Genomic DNA, 17465 nt, shown 5'->3' with positions numbered 1-17465 from the left:
ACATATAGAAATGTTAACCGTATGTAATGGCAGGTATTATTCAACCATCCTCCCTCCCGGACATATTTCAATCCAACAAAAAAGGGTAATAGTTACACTAAAAAACTTTGCTGTGGCTAGCACAAATACCACCCGCACCCCTGCACACGTTCTGTCCAAAAGCGTTTCATTGTTTCCTTTTATGTCTAAGAATATGTGTACCAAATTTGGTTCCAATCGGTTCAGCCGTTTAGCGGGAAATGAGAGTACAGACGGACCGACATCGAGATTTTATTTGATGCAAATTTCTGGTGCTTCAAAACGTGTATTGCTGTCAAAAAAAATGGGGAGGGGGGGTATTTTTTACCCCGCAGCAATACCTCCCTTACTAACGTGCGGGTGGTAAAAATATATCGCCGAAATCTATGTACGCGCATAACTTCAGAACGACTGCATCAAATTAGATACCTAATTCTTTTTTTGAAAAGAATGTATAATGACTAGCAATAAATACTAGATACACTAAAACGACAATATTGGTTACAATGAGCGAAAAATCAAAAAATTCACTCGGCCAATTTAGCTAAACACAACGGTACGTATATTCTTACCGCAATGAATTGAGAAAAGAAAAGGTACTTAGTTACACTCCGGAAATCCGATGCGCATCGTCCCTGAGAGTATTTAACTAAAATAGATGAATATATGTATATGACTTTCGAGCGGCAATTTCAAATAACACCTAGTGAAGCGAATCGTATCCAAGACACAGTTATATTTTTCAATAATTGAAATAAGAGCAAATGAAAATTAATTATAGATGAGGAATTAACTTTTCTGGAATGTCAAACAAACAGAACATAGATTTTTCCGGTACAGGAAAGGGTTGTTGTCGTCATAGAATAAGGTAGGGTCTGTCCATACAAACACAGTGCAGTTTTCCTAATTCGTAAGGTAAATATCGGAGTAGTATAGAACAACTTAAGACCTTCTGCAGAGGCACCTCTAAAAAGCATTATGCGGGTCACTCCGTAATTGGGCGCTAGCCTGTCGAGGCCTCAGGGCCCAGAACAAGAGAGGGATAATAAATAAATAAATAAGTAAATAAATAAATAACACAACTGATAACAGCAATGAATTTGATTTGGAACTCCATTTCTGACAGATTTTCTAACTTGGCATAGATCACGGAAATGAATGACTACTAAAACAAAATAAGAGCAATGTCCCTGTACACTTTAGCTTTAACAGAAGTGCATTTACATTACATAATAATTACATTACAAGGATTTATTAATCAATCTAAGTACTACCAATTCGCCATGAACTCATGACAACTACTTTACATACATAGGTACATTACAAAGCAACCTACCTCAATCAGAAGTGCAAAACAAATTGACATTAACACGAAATTTGTCAAGGTTGCACTCGGTCACCTCCTTACAATTTAAGTAATCACCTATAGTATATAAATAGGAGGCTGCATCATCGAGTATACCGAATTTAGTTTGTTGGGATTCGTCTTTGCAATGAACTAGATCAGTACAATTAATAATGCAACATTGTGTACAATGATCAGGGTATTAAAACACGTTGATGAAGGTTAATCGTAGGACGATCATTATCTTGGATATTGGATAATTTAAAAATAGATATTGTAATTGTTTTCAGGCGGTGGAAAATTTTTCTTTAAAATTGTTATTATTTTGTTTAAATTTCCGACAGGGCCGAGCAGATCTAGCACTGGGTATCATTTCAGTATCCGTAAACGAAAAAAACCGTTGGCAACAAGGAAGTCAACAAACAAATAAAGAGAAAAGGAAAATACAAGGACAGCAGAACAACGCTACTATACGAATCCTGCAGGATATTGAGGAAACGGGAAACCCACGGACCATTTAAACTCCATGTCGATGTCCAAGCATAGAAACCGAGAGGACAATACCATGTGACGTGCAGCAGGTGAAGATCTTCATCACCTACAACTAATCACTATGGAACAAGAGGTTACTTGCGTTTAGAAGCAGCATCGTACGTAAATAATTTAGCAAGAATCAGCATAACCAAATTAGTGCAACCAAAAATAAACAAATTCAGTCCAAATTTACAGAAAAACCTAAAAATAACGAAGAGTGAAGGAGAAGAAATATTGTCACATAAACATTGTACCAGAAAACGTCGTCAAGGTCAAGTACCTACTAATCAAATTGGAATTGCGAGGAGTTAATTAATCTGTAATCATTTTGTAACCACTGGTTGCACGATCACGAAACTCATTTTGAATATTATACTGTGGATTCTTGGGCACATTTGTTTAAAAACAGCCGACCTCATTGTGAATCAAAGAGTCCTTGACTACAGTCTGGATTAAAACCAAATGTTTATATGAACGCTTCACCATGCGATATGTTGATTGTTCATTGCTACTACTGCAAGATTTTGAATCAGGAACTCGTCTATCGCACTAGGCTAGAACTTTACTTGAATGGCGCGTAATTAATGTCACTACACGCGCTCGAACACCAAGAATTTAGTCGACCGTATGTCAGTAATTTAGTAGTCGATCCATTTTGTTCTATTTTCCACCACCACGTCACTGCAGTGGCGTACCGTCGGGGGGTGTTTTAGGTGTTCAAACACCCCCCAGACGCCCGGACAACAAAAGGTAAATTTCATAGCGAAGTGCGCCAGGCGGTTAAGTTAAGGCTCTTTAACGAGAATAATCTGGATGCACAAGTATTTCCAAATGTATATACACTACTTAAAATATTTGTCACAATCCCAGTCACTACGGCTACTACAGAAAGATCATTTTCGACTCTTCGTCGTTTGAAGACATATCTGCGCAGCACAACTGGCGAGGATAGACTTAATGGACTGGCATTGTTAAATATTCATAGAGAAGTTTCACTAACAGTTGAGGAGGTTATTGATCATCTAGCATTGTCGAAAAGAAGGTTAGATTTTACTCTTTGATTTATGTTTGACTGTTTTTGTAATTTTTGTGGAATAAATTTTTTTTTTCTTAAATCTCATTAGTTTATTATGACTTTATGAGTCCATGTTTCGTCTGTTTTGATGAAGTAGGTACTTTACACAAAAAAGGTGTGCAAAGTGATGTTTCTCAATAATGATCACACAAAATCACCCCCCACGCAAATTTTCACGGTACGCCACTGCGTCACTGTCCACTGGTTTAGCGGCTAAACAAATCCGAACCTGTCGATTTAAGGATAGTAATAATGTCCACCATGTGGAATGTTGATCTCCACAGTACCTACAAAGACAAACAACCTGGATTTGGTGAAAAGGAAATAAAATTCAAATTAAAATCATTAGCTTGCTGCACTTTTATTAATCCGATACCATGAGATTGACATTTTCTCCAAAATGGTGTTACTAGCTCCCCAATCGCTTTCCGAAAGCATCGTCAATAACAGATCAATGTCAGAAAGTATTTCCAGTGGTAGAAGTTAATATTCGGACAACCATCCACCAATCACAGACTACGTCTGCATTTTTACGCATAACGGAGTTCAATAGACGAGAACAACGCATCAGCATCACTTCGTGAATAGTCTCGTTCGCGGCAAAGATTCTCATCTACGGAGACAGCGTCTACAGAAAGGAACAAAAGATACTGTAAATGAAACTATTTGGTGACCGGTCGTCGAGAAGTTCGAGTGCATTCACTAAATTTGCATTACTTGCTTGTATGCAGGATGTTCCTAAATATGATGTAAATACGAAAGGGCTCATTCTTTGGCTGCTTTCATAACTAGTTCATATAAACATAGATCCGCAAACGTTCGTCTACAGGGTGTTAAAATTTCAAGATTTTTCATTATCTCCTGCAATTTTTGAGATATTTAGTTCATACATCATTGGCCATGTCAATGCCAGTGAGAATCGATAGGATATTGTTTTTTCAGGGGTCATGTTCCACTTTCTACCCCTGAGCTGTTTTTCGGTGGGCCACTGGTAGATTGTAATATAAGAATTTGATTTTCTAATGGTTGGAAACTTTTTGGTATTTTGTATTTTGTTCGTATTTGCTACCGATATCGCGAATAACAAATAAAAAATCAATTTTCGGTGGTAAGTTAAATACGAGGTTAAATCAAAGTAACATTATTAAAATGGTCCAGTAGGGCCTGGCTTTATTTGGATAATCTCGAGGATAATCTCTTGTTTTTATTAGTTTGAAATTGTAACTTGTGTTTGCATATGTTTATAAATTAGAGGTTTCAATTCTGAACTGTACGTTGACACTATAGTACTATAGCACCCTTGCAGATCGGTAACAAAGCGTTTTCAGGCCTATGTTTATATGAACTGTTAGTCATAAAACTCGTCATAAAATAAGTCAACCAATTAGCCCCTTCCTTATTGACAACATATTTAGGAATAGCGTATAATGTTGTGTAAACAACGTAATGTAGACGCTATTTCGGTATAAACACCAAAAATAATGACGGAACATCCTGTGTAAGAGAATATTGCAATTTATTAAGTAAATATGGGGGATTATTAATGAAATAAACACAAAGTTGGTTCCTTCCATTTGAATTTCTAACTCAGTGTTGTTTTAACTTTTAGAATTTTTGTAAATTCCTAATTCTTGTTTAAATTTTTATCGCTTTTGTAACTTAATCATTTTAGATAAGGTGTTAGAAGTAAGACACATCTGGTCTTTGGCGATAAGGAGTCTTATCAAGCGAAAATCAATTAACGGCTGTATTTGATCGCTGTTAAAAGATGAAGAGATAAGGTGTTTTCTATTTACGTGTTTCATTTGTCTCATCCTCATTTACTAACGTGTATTCTCTCTCAGCGAGGTATTTAAGAGAGTAAGAACAGTTGCTTCAGGCGAAGATTTTCACCAAAAGCGGAGCCTGGCCATCCAATACAACAAAGAAATGAATTCCAGTGGAAATAGCAAAGTAGCTACTGATGCATTTTGACGCGTGGGGTTCCATTTAGCAATGCAACTACCTAATTTGTTTATATATTTATTTCTTTTTTCTTTAGTACTATGGACCATCATTAAAAAGAGACATTATGAATTTCAAATTTCATTTTGGAATGATTAAACATATTCCGAAATTTGATTTGATACAAAACGAATTTTCAACCTAAATAGTATTACAGTAGAACCCCGATTATCCGTGCTCAATGGAACCGGATGGCGCACGGATAATTGAAAAGCACGGATAATCCAAACAATTTATTGTTTCTTAGGGTAGGCATACGTATGTATACTAAAAATATAAGAAAAAAATCAAACTAAGGTATGTACAATAAATTCCACAAAAAAGTTCATAACACAATGAAAAACAAACAGAATTCTAGATAAGGTCTAACACAAGTACAGTTGCAACTTACATGTAGCACGCAGTCAAATGCGCTAATGCTAAATGGCTAAATTCCGCTTAACCTGCATCGGCTGATGAAAGATAATTCTCTGAGCATGCGCGCACTCGGTATTACAGCCTGCGTCTCCCTCATGGACTAGCGAAAATTCTCGTCAAGTGATTTACGGCAATGGTATTTCAATTAAAACTAAAAAAATGTAATTTCAAAAACGCGCAAGCATGGCACGGATAATCCGCATCCCGGATAATTCGCGCACGGATAATCGGGGTTCTACTAGTTCCAATTTCTAAATAAATATGCAAATCAGTAATAAAACATGGGGTTTTCGATTTAAAAAATGGTATAGTTTGATACGCCACTGGAATACAGCACGCCCCTGGTGAACAAAAATGTTTTAGAAACATGCCGGCGGTAGGTAATTGTGTACAATTTTTCTCTAAGATTTTTTTCGGTATCTTTTATGCTAAAAGAGTTATGATCCGAGTGATCTAAGGTGCTACACCCTGTATAACTATTATGCACTCTCTCAGATATGTACCTACATGTAAATCAATGGAAACAGAAGAAAATTAATTTTTCGGGCAGCAAAATCAAAGTGTCTTGGGAAACCCCGTTAAAAACTGACTTTGAGCTGCACTCATTTTGAAAAGGGAGTCATCAGCACCTTTTTGTTTATTTATTTCCCAATTCCTATCAATTACAAATAACAAAACAATTCGTGGAGATTTTGGTGTGTTGCGCAATTACAATCTTTTGACACTAGCTCGTTTATAAAAAAAACATGCACTGCTGATAACACTGGAAGATAAATGTAATTGGTAATTATTTTAATGTAAGCTTTCAGTGTCTACTATCTTTATTGTGTGTTTTAATAACTATCAGTAAAGGCAGTGGGAGTTGCCGCTTTTCCATAAAGATAAAAAATAATGGAGGTCTTATTATGGACGTAAACACTATGGCGGTACCAGTAGGGCGAGGTGCCACGCTATGTTATCAGAGAAAAAACATTTTTTAAGTGAACACAGTACCACCAGGTGGCGTAACGATTTGATTCGATTTGATGCTCGAAATGTATTTTGTTGAGAATCTTAAATTGGTATATTGCTAAGAGAAAGTCATGACATCACCCTAGCAAATATTGCAGATTAATAGCTCTTATCGTTTCAGAGATAATTTTTTTGTAAATATGTTATCAAGCAATAACTTCGTGCGGTTATTGTCAACGCGAAATGAGAACCAAATTGATATTTTTGATTAATATATACTTATAATTTCGCATAATATATGCATATGCCTACTGTTTGATGATGTGCTGGTTTGACGGATTGGCAAATAATTTTTAACTTCGATTCAATTTGAAACGGAGATCTCTCTTATAGATTGAAGAAATTGGATTTATCGACTAATGCTATGCTCTCAGATATCCTGTTGGGATATAATGTGTAGTGCTAACAATAGAGTTAGCATCCGAAGAGAATGATAATAATTAAGTATTATTAGTTACGCAACCGTGGACCAATTTCACGAATGAGCCGAGTGAATAAATTATTCCAAAGCAATATGTTTTTCTTGATTATCGCACGAAATTTTGAACAAAATTAGTATTATCAACAGTATGATAGCTGATACTTTTGTATGTTAATATTTCAATAAATTCATGACTTGTGATTCTGAGAATGGTTCTCCTGACAACCTTTAAATGTTTGTACCAACATTAGTTTTATTTTTCCTAGAGGCTTCCAATATCAAATTTTCATGTAAATACCGCGCGAGAGTACTCACAAAGGTAAAATGGTACTCATAAAGGGCAAGTGGAACGTGTGGACGAGACATATCTACTGATGATATCAAAACTTTCAATGTAAATATCGGCAGAACGGAGTGTCGAAAGAGGGTACTTTACGAGGTACTTTACCGCTCCGCTCAAAACATGAGATACTGTATTTACCTACTTTATAAGAAAATAAGATATACAAATTGATTATTAATTTGTATGTTTACAAATCATTTCCAACGCAGCTCGTTAAACCTGTTTCAGGAGACGCTCACGATCACACTCAAAGTATGCTCAAAATTGGCACAATGAAATCAAATTGGAATGCGAGTGGCTTGGTCCTAGGCCTAACATTTGATTTTATTGCATCAATTTTGAGCGTACCTTGAGTGGAGCCTGAACGCCCGCAGCCTTAGTGTGAAACAACCTTTACACTTCTAAAAGAAAGGACGAAAAGCTTGACTGGGATGCAATCTTGAACTTGAATCAATTATGTAGCATTTGCTAGTATGGACACAAACAAATAAAAGATCACCTTCGACATTTCTATGTAAATTAGTTATCTATACAACTTTAAAAATAGACCCTGGGAATCGCATTATCCTAGAATAATTTTGTGTACAATTCCACTTGCGATCAGTGGCAGCTTGTGGGAATTTGTTCTGTTCAGGTTCAGACTCGGGTTCATTGTGAATATTCTTGGAACTCGCCAAGAAGGTACTTATTGGAATTTTTTGACCAAACTTGATCGAGACAATCATTATCGTTTATTATTGGAACGATACACGTGGTATAAAAATTAAATGTCAAAAAATTGGCGTTGAAAGAATCCAAAATAAACACTTTTTCCAAAATATTTCATTTGGGAGGTATAGCATTGAAAGTTTGCGGTTCTTTTTAAATTCTTCTTTTTCAACGGTCATAACCTCGGTCATAACACGTAGAAATTTCGAATTAACGGATTTGATTAGGTTTTTGCATATGCCCTTTCTGATCTGCAAACAATTTCCAAGAGTTCCTAAGCCAAGTTGGTGAAAAAATTCGATTTCGACTAAATTTGATATCTTGGTATCTTTGAACATGAAATTATTTTTAGAGTCAAACTACAAAGATTTGGACGGCAATACCTACTTGGCACGACAATGAAAAATCGTTAGATTTCTAATTATTCTGACGCGTAAAACACACAAAATGAAATTTAAGAAAACTTTAAAACACACTTCATCAACCTCGTCGTCAACAGAACACCTAGAATCGAGACTAAAAAAACGTCGCAAAAAACAAAAATAAAATTTTCGCGAGAATTTTCGTTGAAAAAGTGTTGGGATCTTAAGAATGGATTGAGATGAACATTGAAAAGATCACAACACTTTTTTAACAAAATTGTTACTTTTTTGCCATTTTACCAGATTCTGTTGACAAACTCTTTTTAATGAATTTTTTTAATTGTATAGTAGAAGTTTAACATGTTAATAGGTTTAAATGCGTAGGCTAAAGTGTCTTTCTAACCGTAAGGGTAGATAAAGTAAAACAAATCATTGTGCATTCCAATAACATCTGTTATTCTTTTTAAATAATGGGACGTGGAGCACGATATAAAATGAAGTTCAGAACATAATACAATATTATTTCTATGGAAACGACAGGAGAACTTGGAGAAACACATGGAACACCTCAAACGCCATTCGGAACAGTTTAAACTTCGAGTCCAGATGTACAGGTGCCACTTCACATGTCCCCAAGTAAAATACCTTGGACCCCACAGGGAATATCCGTGGACCCCACAAGGACCCAAGCCATCAGCGACATGACCGCACCAAGAAATACCAAACAATTAATGACCTTTCGACAGATATGGTCCTAGTACTCCGGTAATTATTGCCCCCTCCCCCAAAAAAATATCCTACGCCTCTGAATGTTTGCCTCTCTCCCAAAAAAATTTGGTTCCTACACCTCTATACATGGGGTTTGTCTCAGGATTGGCCGGACTCACAAAACCTCTCACCAGCCTCCTAAACAAAGACGCCAGTCCAACAAAAGGGCATACAACCAGCTACGGAAGCTACTTACCACAGCTGCTTCCATACTGCTACAAGCCGGCCCTCGCCAGCCATTTACGCTGCTTAACCATGAATCGTACGCCCCGAGGTACGCCCCCTAAAGGCGAAGCTAGAAACTTGAAAATAATTTCCAGCGATTTCTCTTGACCCCTTTTGTTAACAAAATTTTTTTCCCTAAGCTATGCAATTAACGGTTCCATAGATATGGCCTGTGACCATTATTAACAGGACACCCTGTACATACGTAGAAATTCTTCCGTAATTACTGGTGCCATACGGGTACTTACAGGAGGAGTTGTGTTATGAAAGAGCTGCAAGTGTAAAATGTATTCTGGCAATTGTAGGACTTGTACGGGGTAAGTTACAGGCAGCACCGTAGCCAGATTGATTACCAAGAGCGGGCCTAAAAATCTACAGAGCAAGCGGACCAATTAATAATTTGCCGTATTCCGCACAAATACCACTCGCTGTACAACTTCGTTTTTTTGGTATACGAGGGCAGGTAAAAAAAAGTTCTCCAACCACATTCTTTAAATGGATTCAATTCAAAAAGATTAAAACGGGGTTTTTCAAAAAGTTTGGTGAAATTATTTGTATTTTTTGGGATCATTAGGACCTTTTTTAAACTTTAAAAATGTTTTTTTAATCTTGTTGAATATTTCTGAATCGCTATCTTTTTTTAATATACACGCTGTAGTTCCTTAAAAGAAAATATGGTTAGGTCCGAGAACTTTTGTACTTGACGCCGTATACCTGCTTATTTTGAAAACGGTAGATTATGATGCAATAAGCGCTTGTACTAAACACATGGTATCTAAATATCGAACGAGCGAAAAATGCCATTTTTTGCACATTAACTCAAAAACAAAAAAACTGTATGCCAGTTTGGATTTCAACATCGAGTTTAGCTTAAAAAAATACACCGAAACTGCGAGGTCAAATTTTTTTCCTATTAGATATCTACAGTTTATGAGTTACCCCACACTAACAACCAAATTTGGCCACCCTGTACAGATGTAATTTTACCCAAACTTGAAATTGTCCAATTTTAATAGTTGATATACCTAATTCAGAATTCCAAACAAACACCTTTCTTCATATTTGATCATGATCATGAGCATGCCATATTGCGTCATATTAAGCAATTTTCAAGACCGGGTAGCCCACTCTTGCCCTCCTCTGGCTACGGCGCTGGTTACAGGCCCCGCTACCCAAATTTGAAAGTATGAAAATGCCGGGGACATTTTCCGAGGTATTTTCAAAAAGGTTTGTGAGCAAGAATAGCGAAACTATAAAACAGAGATGAAAATAATCCCCATTATTCATTTGTACAGATTTGGAACTGTAGCAAATGTCACTGAAACTTGAGCAACTTCTCTCCACACGCCCATATATACAATATTACAGTTTACAGTTTGATAAATAATAATCTTCAGTGAAAATTCCCACGCTCGTCTCGTCAGACGAAACGACGCAAAACGTAATAGGAAAAATTATCCCAAGGCCAACCATTTTGGAGAACTTAAAGCTATCACGTTTTTTTTATTTCTTGGAAGACAATTGACACTTGCAGATAAAACGGAGGTAAATCCATTTTTCTACTTTTACTTCACACTGTGCGTAAATAGACTTGGAAAACCCATATAACTGGTAAATGTTAATCAGACACCTTTTACTTATTCACCATCTAAATGTGATTAAAATAAAGAGGTAACTAAGCGTGTCCAAATATTATAATGACGATGTGATTGTAATGATATTCAAATGAGATTGTTGAATGTTGACATAGCAGCGGATGTTCTAGATTAATTAAAATGTCAACAATTTTGTTTATAGACACCTTTAGTTGATTGCATTTATGGCAAATAAGTTTTTGTATAATTCCACAATTTGTGATGTGATTCAAATTAATGTGAATCCGCTCAGACAAATCGAGTATGCGTTGCGAAGTAAAATGCAACAGTCACCTGAGATTTTTGGCAAATGTAACGTAAATTATCAACTTACCCAAACACAAATCGGCTCTTTGGTCATAACCGAAAACGTATCACCGGTAAATTGAGAAAAAGTTCGATCATCCGCAGACGAATGATTCGTATTGTTATTTAAGATATCTTCACTTTCAATAAGGGATGAAACATCCAAATCACTTTTTGGTTTATTCCATTCGGGGTCCTTAACAATATGTGTCGCATAATAAATAGAAAGCGATAACGCGAGTACGCTCGCACAGGTGTAAGTTTTTAAATTTGGTAAAGGTAAACGTTCCAACACAATTATTGGCATTTTGATTTGAAGGCGGGTAGGTATACAATAAGGGAACTTAAAATTTAGGACGACGAGAACGTTCACTTCTGATTGTTTATTGAGCACGCTGCTACACGAATCACCGCTTACGATACTTTGACCAATTACAGAGTTTTAAATTACGTTCCGCTACCGATAAATATTTTGACATATTGACAGTGCGGCTCAGTTCGCTACTGTACTGACGACCTCGCTTCGTTTGAATTGCTCGCACTAACGTAAAGGTAACTTATTACTGTCCGCTGGTGCGATGCGGTAAACTTATGAAGGTAGATCGGCGCACCAAAATCACAACCGACACGCAAAAATCCCTGCACCACGTCAGTGCTTACGGTGGTATTGATCGGATCATACGATTACAAAACTGGTTATGTGGTGTAAGAAGTTCCTTACATAGTGTAATGTGTCGTAATTAATATAGATTTTTACATACAGTTATAGTAAAAACTGTAAGATGTCGCTACATAGTATTAATCGTGAATTGTAATTGTACGCCCTCTACTGTATACCAGTATCAGACATTAAACATGCTCTATAAATTTACTTTTATTGGTTTGGCGTTAAGGATCTTTAGTTTAAGTCTTATTTATCAGATGGCGAAACAACGCATTAATAAGTTGAATTACGTCTTACAGGTTTTTTGTTATATAGCGCTTTCAATTAAAAACGAACCACCTATTGTAATTTTGATAAAAAATTAAAAAAAGCAAAAAATACGTTCATTTATTTTGTATAGATACTTTCACCTCCGCTTCCACAACTTTAAAATTCTCCCATCGAGTGATCACTGGAACTGTAAATAAGTGAATTTGACAAATTTTAGGAGTTAATTTTGATTGTTTGATATCTGTTGAATATTGATAACACTTGTGCAGTTATATCAAGTACTCTGTACTTATTCTCAAAAAATGACGACAGAATAATTGAATAATAATTGACGTTTACTGTTTATTAAGAACTAGGCGCGTAGCCTGTAGCCAGGATTTTTTCTCGGGGGAGTGGAAAGGGGGCTTCCACATTTTAGGACATGCAGGTGCGGAAATTTCCTTTATCAGGCCCGTATCAAGAACCTTTTTGAAGGAAAAGCTCTTAAAAAATAAAACACGGATTATTTCGAGTTTAGAACAAAGAACATTTATAATTTAGTATAGTTATAACCTTATTTACTCTATGGTATATGTGCTGGTTTGTCAATCGCTGATATACGTATATGCGATCTTTCAAGTTTGCTAGTGTTGGTAGTGAAATCCTACCTAATGGTTTTAATGAGGTCAATGAAGAGCCACGGAGGGTTGACCCATTGTCCGGGGATATCGCAAGTATCATGTTCATGCTCAACATTTGTGAGAGCCTGAAGGCATTTTGGGACATTTCGTGTACCACCAGTTAGCAGAATGTTTATATGAAGGCATCACAGATTGAAAGAAACACTGGTGATGTGGATAAACAGAAACAATACTTTAATATCCGCCATCATTTCCACTTGTCGTCGCGCGTTTGCGACCAACGGAAGATGGAGCAACATTTCACGCTTACCGAACTTACCACCAAGTTCAGAATTTTTATCATACGATTGCAAGAACGGCTGCAGCTGTGCCTGCGTAAAAGCCTACGTAAAATCCTCGAACTCCGCAAATGTTGCTCAACTGTCGCTTGCCATAACGTCGCTTAGCTTCAAATTTCCAAGCAAGGAGAAGAAGACGTCGACAATCATGTTCCGATGCGAACGGACGGACAGACGTTCATATGGACAAACGAGTAGACAATAGGGGGATAATTCTTTGGCTTATTTTATGACTCAATCGGTTTTATTGATCAATGTACTTTCATTTTGAACAAGTTAGAGAAGTTGGTATAAAGAAAATCCACAGTTGTTTCGAGAAGATCGCCAATGTCTGCAGAAACTCAATGTTTGGGCAGGTATTATTAGGAAGCACACGATTGGACTGAATGAATTTATTGGTAGAACCATTGAATAATAAATCTGAAGTAGAACTGATAAATCATCTTACCACACAATCTTTGATGAGTGAAGTGGATCACAATATTAGGATACTGCTCAACAAAAAAATGTGTCCTTCAACAAGATGGGATCTCCGCTACATTATACTCTGGCTGTTAGCACTGAACTTCAAAGACTCAAACTCAACACTGTTCGGCAGATTAATGTACACTTTTGTGTATCGTATATTTTGGTGTCTGCAAAGTGCAAGGCGATCACGGTGAATAATACTAAATTATAAACTTTTACTCATTTTAATTGCATTTAAATCATTGAACTCTTTCACCTTGGGTGGATGAAAATAATGACATTGAGATTTCATAAAACAGCTCTTCTAAATAATAAAGACCGATTATTGTAGGCATTACTTATTTGTTTATTTGATGCAAGTAAATACTAAATTCTCCGCATTATTTTGTGCTTTCCTATCGGAAAATTTATCCACGTGCCGACATTTTTATTTGGGATTTTACTGAACGATAACAAACTGAAAGAACATGTTGAAAGTACCTATAAGTAAAATTGACTAAGTATTGATAAGATTGCGTGCGCGTTAGTGATGTGGAACAATCACAGCCAGTAATGTTTGAGGTCAATTCTTTTAACGTATGTAAACAGGTCATTTTCAAGATGAGAACTTTCCGAGACAGACAATTTTAATTTCGATTGTGAACTTATTCATAGATGTCCAAACTGTGACCTGTGTATATGTTTACCTAGTGCAACTTCTAACGAAAGTGTAACAATCCTACGTACCTGTAGGTCCAGTTTTATGGGTGTGCAGTCATGCAATCGCTTGTTTCCATAAATAATAAAGCAGGTATGGTGCAGTTTTTAGGTTGGTGGGTAGGTACGTACCATACCCATAAACTAACTCGCGATTCATCGAAAATAGTATATTAAAGTACAAGTGTCATTTGACGAAGATTGTCGCACGAGGTAGTTTGCCGCATAAGCGGCGAATGCGGCAAAAGCCGAGTGCGACAAGTAGACAAATGACACGTGTGCTTTATACTATTTTTTCTATTTCGACTTTTATTTTAAATAATAAATTATACAAATTTAAATTGCCTTTAGGCGTTGTTAGGTAATTTTAAACTATCATTCAGTGTATGTTGGTAATAGATACAGTTCATTTATTTTCACGTTGGCTAACCTGATTTCTGTATTTTCAAACTTCAAACTTTTAATTATTTGGTCATAATTCCATTTTGCGGCAGTTATCATGAATACGGATGACAAACACGTCTCCTGTACTCCACCAGAGATCCAAGAGATTGCCAATGAAGCGACGTTTAATTTACTGCCTGTAAAATCGAAAGTAAAGTACGAGGAGTACAAAATTGTTGAAAACTGGCTTGCCGAGAAGGGAGTTCAAAAAGTAAGCAAGAATGTACTGCTGGCATATTTTACTACTTACGCTAAGTAAAAATAAAAAAAGTTCTACACTTTGGAGTATATATTATTCAAAATTAATCGGAATTAATACAATCGGTCAAGTTCCTCGTACGTTATTTACACTTTACAGGTTATGTTTAGTTTTGATTTGACGGATACCGTTGACGGCAAAAAAGCGAGGGGTACCAATCCAACAAAATAAAAAAAATAATACGTTTCTATTTATTTCAGCATCATTTCTGTCTAGAAACGCACGCAAACTGGGCCAATCAAGTACGGTTTCGGTATTGTTTCCACATCGAAATAGAAAAAAGTATTTAAAAAACTAGTAAATGGCTTATTATTATTATGAGAAAAACTCAACTTAAGGAATATAATAATAATAATAATAACTTTTTTTCAACGTAAACTAGTGAAAGTGTTAAATTAATTTACACAATCCTTTTCTTTAATTTAGGTTTTTCTCTTAAATTTGATTGTGATATAATAAGTTTTTTATGTTGCTATATTATCGAAAAAAGTGTACTCTTTAAGAATATGTAACGAAAACTAGTAGTTATGATTAAAAATATATGTACCGTTTCACCAGTCAGGACTACGCCACTTACCACACGTTGAAAGTACGTAAAAAGTACGTAGAGTCCTGGATTTTTTGCAATATGTAGCTGTACCTTGAAAGTGCGCCAGACGGCCATCACATTTGGTTATCCTAAGGGAGCCCCCCCCCCCCCGCATTTCCTGGATTGCTGTTTTTGAAAGTAAACGTGGATTACTTTTCCATGCGACAACCAATTGATTTCAGATTTTGCATACGCTTTATTTATGTCTAAGAATATGCGTACCTACCAAATTTGGTTCCAATCAGTTCAGCCGTTCAGTCGAAAATGAGAGTAAAGGGGAGTGCCAGTAGGGGCAGTTGCCCCCTCTGAGATTTTGAGTGAAAAATATGTTAAACATTAAATTTGAAGAAAATGACACATAACCTATTAACAACAATTATGTGAAGCATACTAATAAACAGTTGGATTTTCTTGAAAATTGTTTGTATTATTTTTCAATTCCTATAGTACCTACCTAGGTATATGTAAAGTATAAAATTATGAAAAACTGACTTTGCCTGCCCCCCCCCCCCCCTGGGTAAAAATCCTGCGGGCGCTCCTGGACAGACCGACTGTTTTAATTTTTTGTTTGTGCGTGTGTGACCGTTGAGTGAAAAGTGTGACTCGTTCACACGACCACAGTTGACTTACACAACAATATATTACCTATATTTCATGAATATTCAATAGAATTTGAGAGAATACTTCTCCCATATTCTGTACCATATTAGAAGTCAGGGGACAGTGGTTATTATTCCTGGACTCTTTGTAGAAAAGGTTAAGTGGGATCAATTTCAAAGAATAATTGACAAGCCTTTTGGGTAGATTTTCTTAATCAAGATGAAGTTTCCTTGCGTGCACGTTTTCCTGGACGTGAATTTGCAGTGAATTAGGGTTGCTGGAGGCAAATCATATTTGAGGGGCGAGTATTCCGAGTAGGTAAGCTTTCATGACTGAGTTTCCGTGACGAGTTTCCTTTTGGAAAAATTCGGTGCATGATTTTGTGCGGTAAATGTAAATGGTAAATTGAAATTCATACTATGCACAGTGAAAATTAGCACAATTAGCAGACGTTCACGAAAAAATTCAATTTCAAGCAGCCCTACCAATAATTTTCAACAGTTAATTCAAAATAATTTTTTTTTTCGCATATCGATATCGAAACTGTCAGTAAATAGGAGTACATGGCGTGGATTCGAAATCTCCTGTATTATTAACATATATATAAGGTATATATATGATTATTAATTACAGCGACATTTTGTTGAGTGGGGGTGATTCAATTCATTTTATCTTATTGAACAAATAAAAAGTCTGTTATCTTATCAAGATTAATTTTGAAACATACAGTTTGTCACATCTTCAGTACACGGGAAAAGTTATGAAAACACTCGAGATGGTGTCTCTATACTGTGTTACTATGAAAAACCACTCTATTTAGTACTCATAGGCAATATATTCAGAGATGGCACCTTTTGAGATTCGTTGCGCGGCTATATTTAACTTTAATTTACGGAAAAAATTAAATGGTTCCCATAGTCTTTGAGAGTAAAAGATTATTCAATCTCTATATTGATAAAGATAATAAATCTTTCGTCATGGAAAAACGTGATACAGAAAAATATAGTTCTGTTAGTTAATCTATAAGTGATGGTGTAAAATTTCACAGGATAATGTTGGAAAGCCACAATTGGTTCTTCTCAGGTATGTCCCACTTGAACTATTGTTAGAGATCGACCGCTATCGGTATAGATGATCGCGGTGAATTTTGATTTTATCGTATATATCTAAAGCGCCTATCAAGAGGCTTTGTTTATTCAAGATGAAGCCCAAGGATTGTACGTACCTATTTTCTCTACAATGACGCAAAACAGTATCACTTCCATCAACGCTTTTAATACCTTGTTACACAAGCGAGTAGCGATACAGTGACTGTATAAAGACAGTGTGCGGCTATATGCCCCATG

At 36.0% G+C, this 17465-nt stretch overlaps 1 long non-coding RNA gene across 1 annotated transcript; it reads right to left on the bottom strand.

Moving 5' to 3' along the window:
- Positions 1 to 2909: 2909 nt before the first annotated feature.
- On the bottom strand, positions 2910 to 11919 carry LOC116160119. The gene is made up of 3 exons (XR_004143143.1): positions 11200 to 11919; positions 6106 to 6108; positions 2910 to 2919 (listed from the first exon to the last, which is right to left on the bottom strand). It is a non-coding gene; the product is annotated as an uncharacterized LOC116160119 (long non-coding RNA).
- Between the last annotated feature and the right edge of the window lie 5546 nt (positions 11920 to 17465).

The sequence above is a fragment of the Photinus pyralis genome, unplaced genomic scaffold (assembly GCF_008802855.1).
Source record: "Photinus pyralis isolate 1611_PpyrPB1 unplaced genomic scaffold, Ppyr1.3 Ppyr1.4_LG1, whole genome shotgun sequence".
NCBI lineage: Eukaryota > Metazoa > Arthropoda > Insecta > Coleoptera > Lampyridae > Photinus > Photinus pyralis.
Note: the sequence above shows the minus strand (reverse complement) of the source record. Positions and strands in the feature narration are given on the sequence as shown.